The 17328-nt window shown below is 41.1% G+C and overlaps 1 long non-coding RNA gene across 1 annotated transcript; it reads right to left on the reverse strand.

The window, feature by feature from the left end:
- Window positions 1-11238: 11238 nt before the first annotated feature.
- Window positions 11239-16473, reverse strand: LOC127611824 (uncharacterized). Its single transcript, XR_007965467.1, has 8 exons — window positions 16195-16473; window positions 15937-16026; window positions 14576-14668; window positions 14376-14477; window positions 14196-14270; window positions 13214-13327; window positions 13067-13144; window positions 11239-11326 (listed from the first exon to the last, which is right to left on the reverse strand). It is a non-coding gene; the product is annotated as an uncharacterized LOC127611824 (long non-coding RNA).
- Window positions 16474-17328: the final 855 nt, after the last annotated feature.

Genomic DNA, 17328 nt, shown 5'->3' on the forward strand with positions numbered 1-17328 from the left:
AAAGCGGCAAAACGGTTGCCACAGGCAAGGATTTCTTTTAATGGACTACAATAGGCTCAGTATGGGACCCGTGCCGATTTTAGTGATGGCTTGATAGAGGAGGCCATCCATATATTCATGGGAAATTGTTTATCTTCAAGCGAGCTGAAGCCAAAGGCCGTGTGACAATACATTTCAACTTTCATCCGAAATGATTCTTTTTCACTCGTTGAGATTGTTCTGTGCAGTTTCAGACAGATGCTTCTGGAATATCAATCTGCAAAAGGAGCTGTCACAAAATATGAATACAAACTACGCTCGTGTGTGTGTGTGTGTGGGTGTGTATGTGTACACACCCACACACACACACACACAAACATATATATATATATATATATATATAATATATATATAATGTGCATGCACACACACATATGTGTGTGTGTGTTTTGAAAACACACCTCAACGTCCCACGGAATTTACTCTTCACACTCGGCTCCATTGTCGCTGTGTCTCAGGCCTCCGCGTAGCCCGACGTGTTTGCCTTGTGAGGTCCTTGCGACGCTTCAGCCCTCCCTCACTTCTCCCCATCTTGTAGCAGGGGCCGGCATCTAGGGACACATTGTCGGAGCCCGAATATGAGGTCGGGGGTCTGTGCGCTCTTAACGCCACTCTCAGGAAGCGGGGACAATAAATCAATAGACTGTGCTCTCTGGTCGGGGCCAAATGTAAACAAATTGAAAAGGCCTGAGAACAAAACAGATTGGCCACAGAAACAGACAAACTCAATGGGGGACTGCAGCAAGAAGGAACACCCCCCCCCCCCCTCCGCCGCCGCCACTCTCACTGCCCTCTTTTGGGTTACTTCCCTCGCAGACGTGCCCATGATGCTTGTCACTCGCACCATCCGTTCTTAGCTTTTTTATTTGATACAGAGCTTTGTATAGTATCTGACATTTCATGCAGAGCAGTGATTATTCTTGATACTACATCTTCCTATTTTTACTTCCTATTACTTATTACTGAAAGAGGGCTCTCCATGTCTTTTATAGTTAATCCAGAGCCGTGATCCTACTCTGTACTTCTCTTTCTTTCGAGTTCTACTTCCTGGGTGTGTAAGTCATTCTGCTTTCTACCTTCTGTTCCTGTTGCTCCACACTGCCCGGGGGTCGATTGCCAATAAGCTTCTATTTAATACAGGGCAAGGATTCCGTTCCTGTCTGCTCTCTGTTCTAACTCTTTACCATTCAATTGGTGCTTTCTACTCGATATCAATGAGTGGTATACATGTTTTTCTTTTATTTCAGAGCCGTTAGTCCTCTTGCTATATCTATCTCTTGCTCCTACTCTTTTTTTTTAAATTGTCTACTATGAATCATACGGAATAGTAGTACGCTGTCCTCCTTCCATCGTCTGTCAAAGCTTACTGTAACTTCACAGCCATCAGATGTTTTTTTTTCCCCCACTCCAATATAAATATTGTATAGAAGACAGAAAGCAGTCATTCTACTTTTGACTTTGACTTTTCTAATCCTACCCCCATTTCCTTTTTCTTCGGTCTACCGTCAGCTTTAATTTTGTCACTTAAGCGGACTAGTGGGCGTGGCTGGCAGCTGCATGTTCTCTTTTTGAATTGGCCTATGGGGGCACAAATGATTGAGCCCTACGTGCCCACACAAACGTGTGATGTGAGCAGGGAAAAAAGAATTGAGGAATTGGAATGAAGATATCAGATCGTACTGTAATTTTCCCGATATGCAGCATGCGCACATGGGTAAAAACACACTCCCGCATTTGTAAGCATACTGTTGAAGATTTTGACAAGCTTTTTTTGACCTCCATAAACGCCTTTAAAAGTGAACGTCTGCAGGTGTCGTCTAATTCACCGGCACACTTGTTCTCTCCGCGTCCTACATTGCGGATATTGAGCCGTCTCGCAGCGTGCAGCATCGGGCGCTTGAGGCCAATGAACTTGCCGCATGCCACAAGTTGAATTAATGAACCTCTTAAAAGGTTTTGCATTTTTTTGCCTCTCAAATGAGGAAATCTGTTGTCGCCTTTTTATCAAACCTCTTCATATTTTACTGAGGTGAAATGGCGCGCGGCACATTTGCGAGGCAGAACTAATGCTATATAAATCTCAAGTAATGAGCGGGCCCCGGGGATGTCATCTAAATGAAGATTTTACACCAATTTCAACATGGCTGCGATTTGACTCCTGCCTTAAGTGCATTTGTTTAACAGGTGCTTGGAGACGCCAGGCTGCAAAGTGTCGCTATGTCTGCTTTATTAATTTCTGGCGCGCAAGTGGGTGGGGGCGTGCGACGGGAGAAAAGGGGAGTTGACAAACACTAATCAAAAGGTTGAGAGTGGGATGATTCCGCCATTGAACCAATGTACTCGCGCTTCATTTGCAAACTAATGATTGTGAACCCCCGCAATCTGTTTGAGGTCAGCTCCTGTGTATTTTGGATACGCTTTGCTATTAGCATCAGTGAAAGCCTCAGATGTGTCAAACCTGCCCCCCCTCCAGTGATAGTCACCTACTTTAATTTCCCTGCAGGCCTCCGAGGGGGACGAATTCAACTAAAATCACAAGCTGTTTTGTTGGCAATCCTTTGTGGCCAATAATGAATCTAATGAATATAAAGAGGAGGCGAGTGGAGGGGGAGATTAGGTGGGATGCTGGGGGTCAACGGGATAGAGGCGAATACATTTCAACCACCGCTGTGTTGCTTTTACTTGATGATTTGTGACCCTCAACAATGGGACAATGCCGAGTGTTTTTGTACCCTTAATTTGCCTTTGTGTTTCGGCCTCATCTCTTTCATCGCCGGCCACTGAAAGTCATCAGTCCGGAGGGGGGCAAAAAAGAAAAAAAAATTTTTTAAGCTTACAATGTTACCCTGAAAATACAGTGAGGGGTTAAAAAAAAATAATAAAAAAACCTCACCCTCCAAAAAAGCGACACTTCTGAACTGAAATATAGATTCAATTTCAACATTTTGTACGTAGAGTAGAGAAAATGTAGAGAATTCTTAATATAAAATTGTTTTGCCTTCACGAAAACAACACAACACATTTAAAAATGTCGCAAGTAAAATGCACAAAATACTAAAAGTAAACTAAAGTACATCCCTACATCCCTACAACTCCCTACAACTAAAGTACTTGGTATCCTGCTAGATTCTCGCAACAAGTTTCATGTTCAATTGGTTTTTAGTTTTGTTTGATGTCACAGAATCATGTTTTGGGGGAATTATCCCCCCCGCATGTGAAATGCAGGAGTCCAGTCACTGCCACCCCCCGCGCCCATTTAATTTTCACTCTAAATACAGTATATATTTTACAATAATTTCAAAGTGGTTCGAGGTTTGCATACAAAAGCTAATCTGAAGTAACCCCAATATTTGAGGTTAAATATATGAACCTTACTGCCATCTTTTATTGTGCCGTTTTCTTTCCATCATCGGGAGCGATAGCAAGCTGCCACTGATTCCTTAAAAGCCCCAAAGACTAGCTTGAAAAAGCCAATTCAATTTGTCCAAGAGTAATTCTCACCCTAGCTAACATTACACTTGGCCTTCATAATTGTATCTTTTAAAATCATAACTATTCAATCCGGATAGTTTCTGTGAATTTGTATTCACTGCGACACGACATCTCCAGAGGAGAGGCGCTTGATATGCGACTGGCTTGCGTCAGGCATGTGTGTTCCGCCTGTTAGCTTAGTAGACAGTTAATTGCCATGGTGGGTGGTTGGAGCGCTAGGAGCCTGATCTTAGGAATATGTCATATTTGTTAATCGGACATGCAGATGCAAATAAAGTGTGACAGACTGTGACCAACACCGCGGGAGCATAAATACCGTTAACTTCAGAAATGTTCTTGGCGCGGGAGTAACACAGCATAAAGGCTGCAGCGACAGCCCATCTGTGTATTTATTTTGTTGAGCTATTTCCGTTCATAGGCCGATGTGACAAAAGAGCTGTGATAAAATGTTTTTTTTTTTTTAAATGGAATACTAGGGTGCCAGAGTGCGTCTTTTTCTGTGCATCACAGCCCCATGCTAGATTGAGAATTGTCGGGCAGATTGCATTTGCCGCAAAGAATTCCTCTTAAGTTAAATGTTCCCCGCCAATGAATGGAAGCGACATTCGGGCCTGCGCGACTTAATTCATATTCCTGGAAGGCTTTTTAATTTGCAAAACATGCCAGCTATCTGACAGGAGGGCGCAGCCTGTTCAAAGAAAAAAAAAAGAAAACGGCGGCATTCAAAAGTTTGTAAAGCTTATCCGCAGAGATTGATTAGAGTTGTAAAGATTTTGTCTCCAAAGCGGCGCTGATTAGAGCTTGCTGTTCATTTGCATCTCGCGTGCAATCTCTCACCCTCGTCCTGGTAGCGTTGTTAATGCAGAAATAATATCAATGCAAACTATATTAATAACCGCGCGGTGAGGTGTCACTTAATCAATGAAAACAAATCATACACCTTGCCGTGATTATCTGCAGCAGGGCGAATATTAATGTGTGAGTGGGAATCAATGTTGGGGGGGGATTGAATATGTTGCCTCCTGTTTACTCGAGCTAAAACGATTCTTTCTTTTATACTTCCTCGTCATCCCAGAGATCGATGAGAATGTGACAAACAAGAATAAGCAACGAGAGCAATTCAACAACAAAAACACGGCCGAATGTATTTTTCTAAAGTCAAGCTCATATTTCAATTAACTTTAGTTTGCCTGTGTCATTAATTAGGGGGTGGGGGGCACAGAAGGCTTATTGTGTGCCGTTATTTTCTTGCAAGTGGCATTAGGATGTAGCACGAGGTGAGCAAATTAACAGGCACGAGAGGCAAGACACGAGGCAGGAAGCCCTTTCTTGATTCGCCAGGTAATAGCGGCGGGCCGTGAACACAGATTCTTTATTTCATTATTTGATAAAGGAGTCTCTCATGAAAATATCAGCTAGCAGCAACACAAGTCAGCGGTGGGCGTGAAAAGAAAAGTGGCTCGGAGGAGGATGGTGGCGGACCGCCAATTACCTCACGACTGCGCTCTATTAAATCAAATGTGAAACACACCTGGTGGGCTAATGGAGGTCAAATGGAGAAGCAAGTCCATATGAGCAATGAAAGACAACCAAATGGTCACCACTTTTAACTAAAAAAAACAACACTGTAATTTATTTGACAATGTTGTTCCTGAGCCTGAAAATCCAAATACCTTACAACATAGTCTTTCTAAACTACAGGAATTAAAATTGCCTATTTGAGAGTCGTATTTTTTTTCATCTATAGATCTATAGACCAAAAATGCCGATGCGGAATGGGAGGTACAAAGTTGTCGCACAAATTTGCTGCATGAGGATGTAGTGTAAGAGCCATAACCCCCCTCCAGGGCGGGACGACCTGTGCTATGGAATTCCACAGTGGCACTCATGTCTCTCACTTTGTTATGTGTTGAAATTCATCACAGCAGACAATGGCACTGTTTTCATCACACATTTAATTACACTGACGTGTGGTGATGTCCATAAATGGTGAGGCACGATTGCTCTGGAGTCAGATATAAAAGTAAATCTCCAAAATAAAACACTTCACTGAAATATATTTTTCAATGTTTGTTTTCAAAGCTTTTCATTCTGTTTCGATCAATTCCCTACCGTTCAACAATATGATAGCAAGAAAATCCAAAGATTTTTTTTTTTAAATCATTGTCGTTGGGTTGTTGTTTGCAAATCTCTCTTTTTGAATATATAGAAAGCATTTGGCTTTGTCATAAAACATAGATTGACCTCGGTGTCTAGTGTCATAACTGCATGTCTGACATTTCTAACAAACCAGTCCATGTCAAAATGAATGAATTTGATGAGCCATGATGAATTCATTGACGCGAAATACAGTAACCTCAGTACAGGTGAATGGAAGAGCTTGCTGGTTCTCTACGTCTGTACCACAGACTTAGATATGATTAGAAGCCTCGATTGTTTGTGGACGTGCAGACCACAGATTTATATAAGAATATAAGTCAGTCATCTGCATGTCCACAACCAGCCGAGGCTTCATCAGAATCAGAATCAGAAATCTTTATTGGCCAAGTATGTAGAACACACAAGGATTTTTTCTCCGGTATAACATGCTGCATTAGTGTAATCATAAACAAGGAAATGACAAATAGGTATGCACGGACATTTCGTAATGTAAGCGAACCGTAGTGCGGTGGTACCACCAAGTGACAACTGTGAGACAATGTGCAAAGTAATAAGCAAAGCTAAAGTGATCAGTGGTAGAATACTATACTATGACAGTTTGTACAGTTGGTGCAGAAAATCATTGAACCATTTTAGAGTGACCAGTAGTAGTAGTTGTTGTACAAGAAAAGTGACTACATCAGTGACTGTTTAGGGAGTTCATGGCTAGAGGAAAGAAGCTGTTTAAGTGTCTGCTGGATTTGGTGCGCATGGATCTGTAGCGCCTGCCTGAGGGGAGTAGCTGGAAAAGGTGGTGGCAGGCTGCGGGGGATCCAGGAGGATTTTCCGTGCCCTTGTCTTGATTCTTGCAGTGTGCAAGTCCTCATCCAGCAGTCCGGGATGTCACTGGGCTTCTTCTACGCATTGCGGCCAAGGAGCGCGACATTGCTGCTGGTGGCACAACACTGTGCACTATGAGTCATTTTGCAGGACGATTTAAAAAAAAAAAAAAAAAAGATTAAATATCACATCAACTATATTAGATCGACTATTGAATGTCAGCATATGCATCCAATCTTTATTGACGATTAAATGAGGAAACACCAAAACCCGAGAAATCTTGGGGGGTTTTAACCTAGCGCGAATGGTCCTTCGGTCTCCGATGCCCTGCGATTGGGTGGCAGTTCAGGGTATCCGCCCGCCTACTGCCCGAAGACAACTGGGATATGCTCCAGCACGCCCGCAACCCTCGTAAGGCTAAGTGGATTACAAAATGGATGGAAGGATCGTAACCAGATCAGGTCATAGACATTTTATGACACATTTTCAATAAGTACAAAGAAAATGACATACGGCTCTATGAAGATCTATAAACAATTGTTCCATCTGATCCAGAAGCATTTTTGATGACATGAAACTTCAAAAAAACCTAATTCTGTCTTTCCTAAATTGTTGTATAAATGCACCCCGAGGCTCCACGAGCCTCATGGATCACTATGTCCCGACATTCTCTCTTCTTGGCCCGCCACTCATTTTGTCTTCTTTCAGCAGCAGGATGCTGGAGGCCATCACGCACGCCAAATCTCAGAACAATAACAAGCCAACTATCGGTTACCTCTCACCTGTAATCACCCGCCATGCATTAAGAGCATCATTTTCCCCCTTCCCACCTCCTTGTGCATTCTTGACTGCTTTTTGACACAAGCGTCACGTCATGTGTGCCGCCTTTAGCTTCTACTTTGTGTGCATGCATCGCAGTAGGGAATGGTGTGACCTATCAGTTACTCTCTGGAGGTGATATTTTGTATGGTGTCTAGAACAATGCTGCAAAGCCATGATGGCTATAACATGTTACCCTTATGTTTGTGTGTATTACCTCATTCTATTTAGCTATACCTGTAGTTGTACCATGATAGATATTGTAGGTGTAGCAAATATGACAATATATTCTTCAAATCTTGCCAATCAATGACAGAAATTAAACAAAAAACAAAACTAATATGCATGCCGGGTAAGTAGCTGGCGATGTTGTTTAGTAAAGCATCTGGTACGCGAAAGTAAAGCAAAAATATTTGAGAATTGAACCTTAAACCATCCTTTTTAAAAATCATGTTTATTTTACACTGTCTTGGAAAACAAAATCACTCCTTTACTTTAATGGCCAGGAAACCTCCTGTGAAGTCTAGTATTACCGTAGTTTAAGTTAAATGCGTGCTGCGTATTTAAATTGATAGAGACAAAAGTAGATGATGTGTAGACTGTAGGAGCCTCACTGAGCCACATCCAATATGGTCGCAATGACAATGTGCCACCTGTCAAGTAGACATGACCGCTATATTGGATGTGGCAAATTCCTATTGAATGCAAGAGCCAGTCGAGGGCTGGACAGGAAATGGAATTGTCTTTAACGGTAACTCTGTTTAAACGTTATCGGTTGTGGCGGATGGATTTCAGCACCCTACAGTGCACAACATGCGGGCATACTGGGCATGTCACATTTTAAATGAGAGTCTATCAGCAATGTTGTGTTCGCCCAAAGCGGAAATACATCATCGTTTGTGACTCCGCAGAATTTACTTATAAGTAACTGTATAGTATTCATCCTGCTTATCGAAAAACAGACGTACATATATTCTGAATTATTTGGATTGTAATGTATCAAGCTTGTCCCTCTCAGTCTGACCCAGTTGAGTGGCTTCTATTGATTGAGAAGCCGCCTCGGCTTGCAACAGCAATATGAGTCCGTAAAGATAACGTTCTGATCTCCCTTACTGTTGCTTTGGCATGCGCCAACCAAAAGGAAAATAACATTAAATGAATACCTGGTAATTAAAATCTGCCTTACAAATCCACAAAACAGAAAAATAAATGATGGGACTCCTGAGACGTAAACTTTCCATCGGATCTTATTTGACATTATCGTCCAGATTTACACGTTTTTATTCTTTGATCGTGATGTGTGTCAGATTAGCGAAGCCAGCTGCTGAGCCGCGTTTCCATTTTCACACCGATGGTTTAGAGAATAAAGACACAGCATATAAATAAATCGGCCCACAGAGGAGACATTACGCATCAGATGTGAGGCCGATAGCACCAGGCTAATCCTGCAGCAGCCGCATCAACTTAACTGTGGAGCTACTGTAAGGCACACAACGGCAGCTATGGATTTAATTGGAATTTCCATGAGTATCATGTCGAACAATTACAATTTCCATTTTAAGAGATTCTCCATGGTCTCTTACATGTTCCTTTGGAAGGGTGTAGCTAAACAACCATCGGCCACTCAGAACTGTCCTTTTAACACAAACTCATTTTTCCCGCTGGCCACATCTTAGTTACGCTTTCCTTTGGAGGGCTGTTATGACTGTGAATTACAGATGAAACAAACTTTGAATGAAAATAATCATAACATTTAAAAAAAGGATATATCGCAGAAGCTCTGATCTCAAGCTGCAGTGTACACTAACACAAAAACACATGATATTAACAACACCACACAGACACACAAATCGTTTTTTTTTTTTGTTTGTTTGTGTGTCTCTACCGTCTTTGACACTGACTTGTTGTTTTGCTTTACAGTTGTATATGTTAGTTGCTCCATGTACAGCATGTTGTGTGCAGTGATGGCTGTTTCAAAGTGCTCTATAAATACATTTGAGTTGAGTTTGTTTGTTTTTTTCCATTTCCCCTATAGCGATCGACTGGTTGGTGTGTAGATTTTCAGAAAGACATGTCAAGTCACCCACAACAACACTTGTTCATATCACACAGTGCCAACATGCTGTAAATGCCAACTGCAGATTAAAACCTACCAAGTAATACATGGATGTCAATGTATATAGCCATGGGAGACTTTTATTTTTAAATTGGCCTGTGGAGCTTTCGGCGGCTGGCTTGACTTGTCTTTGCGACTTTTCGACTCGCCTTGCTCATTTTTTATTAAACTCCAATCCCATATTTTTGCCACCAAGATCAACACAATGATGCACAAATGTAATAAAATTCAAAGGCCAAGAAGCGACTTTTTAAATTCCTCTCCACCCGAGTCACAGTTGTCCAATTTGTAAAGGAACGCAAAAGCTGATTGTTGTTGTTGCGTGTCCCACTTTATCTGGCATACAGCAGCATTGTCCGTTGGGAGTTAACTTTTAGTCTGTTTACTAGCATGCATCTGAAGCCACATGGGCTAGATCATGTCTCCGGGGGCCACAAAAGCAGGCAAATCACTGTGCATTAAGACCAGACACACAATGGACAACAATGGCTTGCATAAACACTATTTAGAACTATTCACGTGGCATTGAAGAGATGGGCGTCGACTGGCCATTGCCGCAAAGCCGGCGCATTGTGGCGAGGTGAAAAGAAGTCTAATGAACAGGAAGCCTTATTTGAGAGGGCTGACAGTAACCGTACAACAGGCGCATTGTGCGCTTGCCACCAAGCCTGTGGCTCTCTACATTAGGAGAAATGATGAGAACGTAACCTGAAAAGACACACTGGCCCCTTGGACCTGCGTAAATGCGAGTGCACAAGAATGGAGGCTATGGATGGAGGGAGACACACACACACACGCACACGCACACACAGAAACACATGCGCGCACACACACACGCTGCCGCCACCTTTCCCCAAAGCTGCATGTTTACATGCACACATCATCAGCCGCTCTCATGGTTCTTCTGGGTAAAAGCCAATCATATACACACACACACACACACACACATTCCTGCACTTGCTGCACAGTGAGGACCGAGTAAAAAGGCCTACAAAGCGAGGACCACCCTTTCTGCTTGAAAAAGAAATGAAAAAGACACATTTCTAGACACAGGAGGGCGCCCTTAGGCAATACATTCCTTTAGATTAAATAAAACACCAAAGGTTAAGAAAAAGTTTTTAACTAGATAAGTGAGGACCGGGCACTGGCCATGCGTTCTTAATGATTTTGAAGTAGATTAGGTGCCGTTCACCTTACTAAACATTTAATGATGTAAATTTATAATCAGATATATTATTTTTAAACAGTTTATCACCATTAATTTATGGGTACTGTCATTTATTTAGTTTTATTTAGTTCTGATATTTGTGTGTTCAATACGCCACATGTTTGCACTGTGGCTGAGAGAGGAAAGTATTTTAATCTGTGCTGTACATTACACAGAGAGCATATTTGACAATAAAAGCTGACTTGACTTTATGATTTATTTTTGACAAACAAAAGTACTCTTATTCAAAACTTACAAGAACACCTGAAAAACTTCAACCTTCAAAACGCACACTAAAAAAACTTGCTGCGCCACAACCTGACACATGAACCCACATATACCCTACCAAATAACTGTGCTTTCAAACTCTATTCCTTTTCTCCCCTCTCTCTCATCCCATTCCCTCTCTCCCTTCATCTATCTCCCCCCTATGTCTCTCCCTCTCTCTATCTTTCATCTTCAAGCTTTTTTCCCAATTACATATCTTTTAATAATTTCATTGTGGAATATCTCTCCATGTGCGGTCTTCAAGGTCTGGCGATGCTTGATTACGACACTTAACGCAGTCATCTTTCCTTGGAACTTTCTTTAATGCTACAAATTTTGAAAGGTGTCGATCAATTGCTGCTCTTTCCTTTGGAGTCCGAGTCTCTTCCTTTTTTTAGTTTCCAATTCTGGAGGGGAAAAAAAGAGGGTTATTAGTGGTTTAGTTGAATATAAACAGATCTGAACACTGCCTTGACTGATAACAGGACCAGAATAAAAACTATCAAAAATGCATTGATTCAAAACATGTTTTAGGCATCTAGTTTAAAGCAACTTTGTTGACTTAAAAACACCTCAGCAGCAATTTCCCTCAAGGCATGATTCATGAGTGTTATGCTATTTACATTATTTAATATTTTTCAATATCCTTAAAATTAATGTGGGGTTTTTTGCCTAGTCTCCGCCTTTAATGTCTTGTTTATCTATGTGGGCCCCCCAATTGGGTGGCAACCACAAAAGGGTGTACTCTGACTACAGCCCAATGACGGCTAGGATAGGCTCCAGCATGCCCCAAACTTTTGTTTTCTATTTCTGAAGCCTTCTATTGTGAAGAACATACAGAAAAAACAGTCTTTGCAAGTACAGTGATCCCTCGTTTATCGGGGTTAATGGGGACCGAAACCACCCGCGATAAACGAAAATCCGCTAAGTAGCAAAACCCTCCCACCCTCCATATAGGTATATGAACATGTGTATGAGTATAAATATTTATAAGGCCAAATGTACTGGTATACATGCATGTTTGTAGTAATTAACAGTACTTAATGCTATATACTAAAATATTTAAACATGTATAAGTTAGGTTAGGTTAGTGTATAAATAACGAAATACAGTAAACACAGTCCTGTATATGTTGCTCTATGTGACTCGCTGTTGTTTTGATTATTTTCACTGCCTCTTGAGGACCTTTTGCAGCATTTTCACTTTTTTTTAATGAATATGTTTGAAAAAATCCATGACACACAGAGGCCGCGATAAATGGTAATCCAGCGGCACTGTTGACATTCATGTTTCGAAGCTACAATCAAAGCCTGAACCACTGTGCCGATTTCAGAGCAACATATGTGGTGAATATTATCTAATACGGTATGCATTACCAGTTTTCCTTGTTTGCAGTGAAATGCATTATTTTACAATCCATTCAAATGTCAGATACCAAATATGTAACTTCTGGTTGCTGATGGTGTATTGCAGGAGTGACCAACTCATTTTTGGCACAGGCCACATTGTAGTCATGGTTTCCCTTGGAGGGCCATAATGAATTTTGGGAGACCATATACATATTTAATCACCTCCACATTACATACACCACTCATAACATATTGATGGATAACTACTTTTAAAATCAGAAGTAAAACATAATGATTGTTCTTGTGGACTTCATATGACATTTTGAGATTTTGGTTCAGACTTTAGCAAGCCTCATGGAATTCGACATGCTTTATTTGCTTTTGCAGGCCACATAAAATGATGTGGCAGGCCAAATCCGGCCCCTGGGCCTTGACTTTGACACCTGTGGTGTAGTGGTATACTCGCATGACTTGTGTGGGATCAGTTCCTGCTCAGTGATGGTGTGAATGTGAATATTTCTGGCTGCAAACATGATTTCGTTGTCGAGAGGTTCGACTGTATCTCTCTTTGGTCAGATTTTTTTTTTAATTGGATTCAATTACAATCAGTGTGTTACTGTAACCAAATTATATCATAACCCTGTAAGAGAAATTGCTATACAATAGAAATTGAAGACAATTTTACAACTGAGTAGACCACTTCAACGACTCGTCTTTCCATCTGCAAGTCACAGTGACTTGTGCTGTTTGAGTTTCTTAAATTGTTATACGGATCTATCCAACAGAAATTCATCTTACCAACTTCACTATGTTCTTTTCGAACTGCTGTCTTCTTCTTCCCAAGAGATCTGTGTCCAGTCTTTTTGTCCTCTTCATCTAAGAAAGTTGGCATGTTAGTATAATGGTAATGAAACTTTGAGTTGTGTTGACGATGCACTGACTCACCGCTGTCTTCAACATCATCGTCGTCATGTGTAAGTGTTGCAATCCTCTTTCGTTTGGTGGCGCTCCCTGATGTTGATGGTTGTTCTTGGCCATGTGTGAAAGATGCGTCATAGACTGTAAATAATAATAATAATATACTTTGGGTGAATATGCTTTGATGATACACATTTGTAATTCCTGATATATTGGAATGTACAAAAAAACAATCAGGACTTGGAGCGGGGGTGTCAAACATACGGCCGGCGGGCCGTTACCGTCCGACAAGCAGGTTTGATCAGGACCGCAGGATCATTTAAAAGTGAAAAAAATGCAGAAAAGACATGGAACGAAAATTTTGAATAACATGCAATTCATGGAGTATCCGCTAGGGGACACACCGTTTTGATCAGAGTAGAAAGACACATTGTTTTGAGAAGAAGACAACAGCAGTCTAAGTCTGTCACTGAGACGGACGGACCCAAAACAGCAGATGCTATCAAGGACATTTGAATTCATTGTTCTTTACACATTTAATGGCACTCTCTTTAGTTTGTATGGTATAGGCAGGGATTAAATTTATAATTTATATGCACAAGGCTTAAAAATTCCTTTCTTCACAAATCTCCTTTAATCTAAAAGTGCATCACTGTATTTTTCAACACCAATTACTTGTTTAGTGCTAGTGTACAATCAGTTGCGATGCATATATGTGAATGATAAAAGTCAATCGCACATTTGTCTAAGGAAATCTAAGGTGCTTCATGAAATGTTTTGTAAAAAGATATGTTCATTAAATTTCTACATTTCCGAATGTTCTTGTGCTTCTTTATAGCAGAGTACGGTATAATTTTAATGGCTCGGCCCACTTAACATCTACCGAGGCCAATGTGGCCTGAGTTTGACAGAGTGAAATGAGTTTGACACCCCTGACTTAGAGTAAGAAAAAAAATCTTATTAATGCCAGGTCTGTAACATGTCACTTGTGCTAATGTTAGAGACTCACCCAATCCATGTCTTCCAAACATTGTCTTTTTTTTCTTGACAGTCTTCTTAACTGTCTTATGGCACACCCCTCCATCTATAAAATAATGTTTTGATAGAATCAAAGTTCTTTCCACATGCATCTCAGAAATATGCCAATAATACAGCAAAAGAGGATTCAAGTCGGACAAAAAAACATTACCGCCATATTCACTGCCAGAAACATCACTCATGTCGTCATCAGCGTCATCAGCATAATTTCTTTCTTTAATTGACTGCATCTTCGGTGGCCTTTTGTAGGTGCCTTGTAGCAAGATGATGTACTCAAATGAAATTCCTTACATCTCAGAAACATAGCAATGGTGCAGTGACAGATGGTCCAAGTCAAACTGAAAGCATTACCTGTGTTTTCAGTGTCCAAGTTGGTACTGTTACCGCCTCCATCATCTTCATCATCAGATCTCGTTGCTACAGCTGAATGTGGCACTTCTCATTCTGTGAAAGATGACATTTACACCATGTAAATATGGATGGAAGACATTCACTCTTGCTCCGAGAATGAAAGGGGTTTCTCATTTATGCAAATGGTCTGGACACAGAGAAAATGAGAGCTGTCAAGGTAAAGGAATTACTAAACATCCATCCATTTTCCAATCCGCTTTATCTTCACAAGAGTCGCAGGGCATGCTGGAGCCTATCCCAGCTGTCTTTGGGAGGTCAGCGGGGGACACCCTGAACAAGTTGCCAGCCAATTGCAGGGCACACAGAGACAACCATCTCAAACTCACACCTGGGGACAATTTAGAGTGTTCAATCGGCCATGCATGTTATGGGAATGTGGGAGGAAACCGAAGTACTTGGAGTAAGCCCACGCAGGTATGTGGTGGGAAAAATAAGCAAACGCCACATAGGAAGACTGGGACCGGAATTGAACCCTGCACCTTTGCACTGTGAGGTCGACATGCTAACCAGCTTTAATCAGTTGTAGTTTAACGGTATTAGAACGGTATCGATCGCATGTTATCACTAACTCCCTGTTTGATTAAAAGTTCTGTCTTTGATCATTGTTCGTTACTTTTAATCCACAGGACAGATGTGTGAGGATAGTGAGAGGCAGCTGCCTGTCAAGTTGCTGCAACATCCCCCCAAATAACTCGACATACATATGTGCGTGCTTTTGTTTGCTTATTGTTATCATTGAAAAAAAGGTTCTGGTTAAAGGTGCCAGAGGCAGAGGCAACTGGGATCAATTGGTGTCTAACTAAAAATTGTTGTAACTTAGAAGTAGGTCATTTGGTCAACATTAGGTCTAACGTTTGAATGTGATTAATTTGAAATGATTCAAGGTTTCTATATTAATTCCAAGCATGAACTCTAGAGCAGGGGTCACCAACGTGGTGCCCGCGAGCACCAGGTAGCCCGTGAGGACCACACCAGTAGCCCGCCAGTGCTAGGATTGTGATTTGCTCGTAGAAATTATGATTTAAAATTGCAAACATGGGCAGTATTATAGATTCTATAGCTACCTATTTAGCTATCTAACTAGCTAGCTACAGTATACGTCTAGCTAGCTAATGTTCTAATATTATTAAATTTAATTTGTACAAATGTTATTTCAGACGCGTATCAATTTGGTAGCCCTTCACACAATCAGGACACATGAAGTAGCTCTCACTCTCAAAAAGTTTGGTGACCCCTGCTCTAGAGCATATATTGGCATCCCTCTTCCTGCTATGACTACTAATGTTATTTTTATTACATACCATCTTGAGCTTCCTGTCGTCTCCCTGGATCGTGTCTTCTCTTTTTGCCACTTTTCAGACCTTTGGTTGAGGTGGCTGCATGTGCTCTTCCTTTTGAAATATTCACAGTCAGAAATCAGAAAACATAATTTTACACTAAAATATGAAGGTAAAAGAAAATATGCCGATAAAGACATGCACACTGTCGTGGAAACAAAGACAGAGGGAGAAAAGAATAAATGGAAGGGGATGACTTTAAAAATATATTAATTTACATACCAGTGATAACAGAGTCCAGGGTTTGCAGACTCTTTCCCTTCAGCGACTCTGTCCCACGTTCCATCGCAAACAGTAGTTTGGCAATCTTGGCCACTTGGAAAGTTTTATCGGTCTGCCGATAAAACTCACAATGGACTCTAATGTCGTGTCCCATAAAACGAGCAACTTGCTCGAGTTCCTGATTGTTCAGGTCGAGAAGCTGACATAAGGTAGCAACATGCTTCCTTAATTTTGTTGACCTCAACAGTTCTGGGTTTTTGGCCTTGCTCTCTTGTGCGTATTTTCCGAGGCACGTGTCACATCCACGAAGATTGGTGGTAGTTCCTTTTTTGGCCATCATTTAACTTCTCTGTTCCTTTCGATTTCATACCTTTTTGTTTTGATTTACATTTTGCCTTGAGGGCCTTAGCTTCATGCAAATCAATGTGGTCCTTTTCTGATCCACTGCTGTTGGACGACCGGGACCCCCTCCCTTCACTGAATGCTGGTTTGTGGTCATCTCCACTTTGGGCGGATGACACAGACTCCTCTGATGATGATGATGGTGTTGACCTTGTGGAGAAGGCTCCGGAATGAGTCTCAGCACCAGGCCTCTCTTTGAGAAGAGGTGTATGTTGCCCTGATGGTTGGGCTTTACGCATTTGAGCCTACACATCAGGGCAGAAGAGGGAAAAACAGGGAAAATTGTTAATTTTGTAGACAACTGAGATGGTGAAAAAGAGTTTTATGCTAGATCTCGGCAATTCTGTACAAAGTTTATCTGTCTTTGCCAATGTTTTCAACACTTGTCTTCCAACTTGCATTCATGAAAATACGACAATGTTTTGTCGTCACATATTTTCACAGGATGGAAAGTAGACCAGATGGAACTAAAACCGCCATTAATAAAACAAAGTATGAGTTAATCAGCATGCATTTTCTAGTCTCATGGAAAAGAGACAAATAATATAATTTATTAAATTAAAAACTAGGCAAAAATCTATGGACATTTTAGTTGACAGGCAGAAAAAAAGAGTAAAATGAATATGATTATGTAAATTAACTCAAAATATGATAGTAATAAATAAAATGGTACAGAGTAGTATTTGAACCTGTGATGATAAAACTCATGTTGGATACACGCTTCGGATGCTC

This window comes from Hippocampus zosterae, chromosome 12 (assembly GCF_025434085.1).
Source record: "Hippocampus zosterae strain Florida chromosome 12, ASM2543408v3, whole genome shotgun sequence".
Lineage (NCBI taxonomy): Eukaryota > Metazoa > Chordata > Actinopteri > Syngnathiformes > Syngnathidae > Hippocampus > Hippocampus zosterae.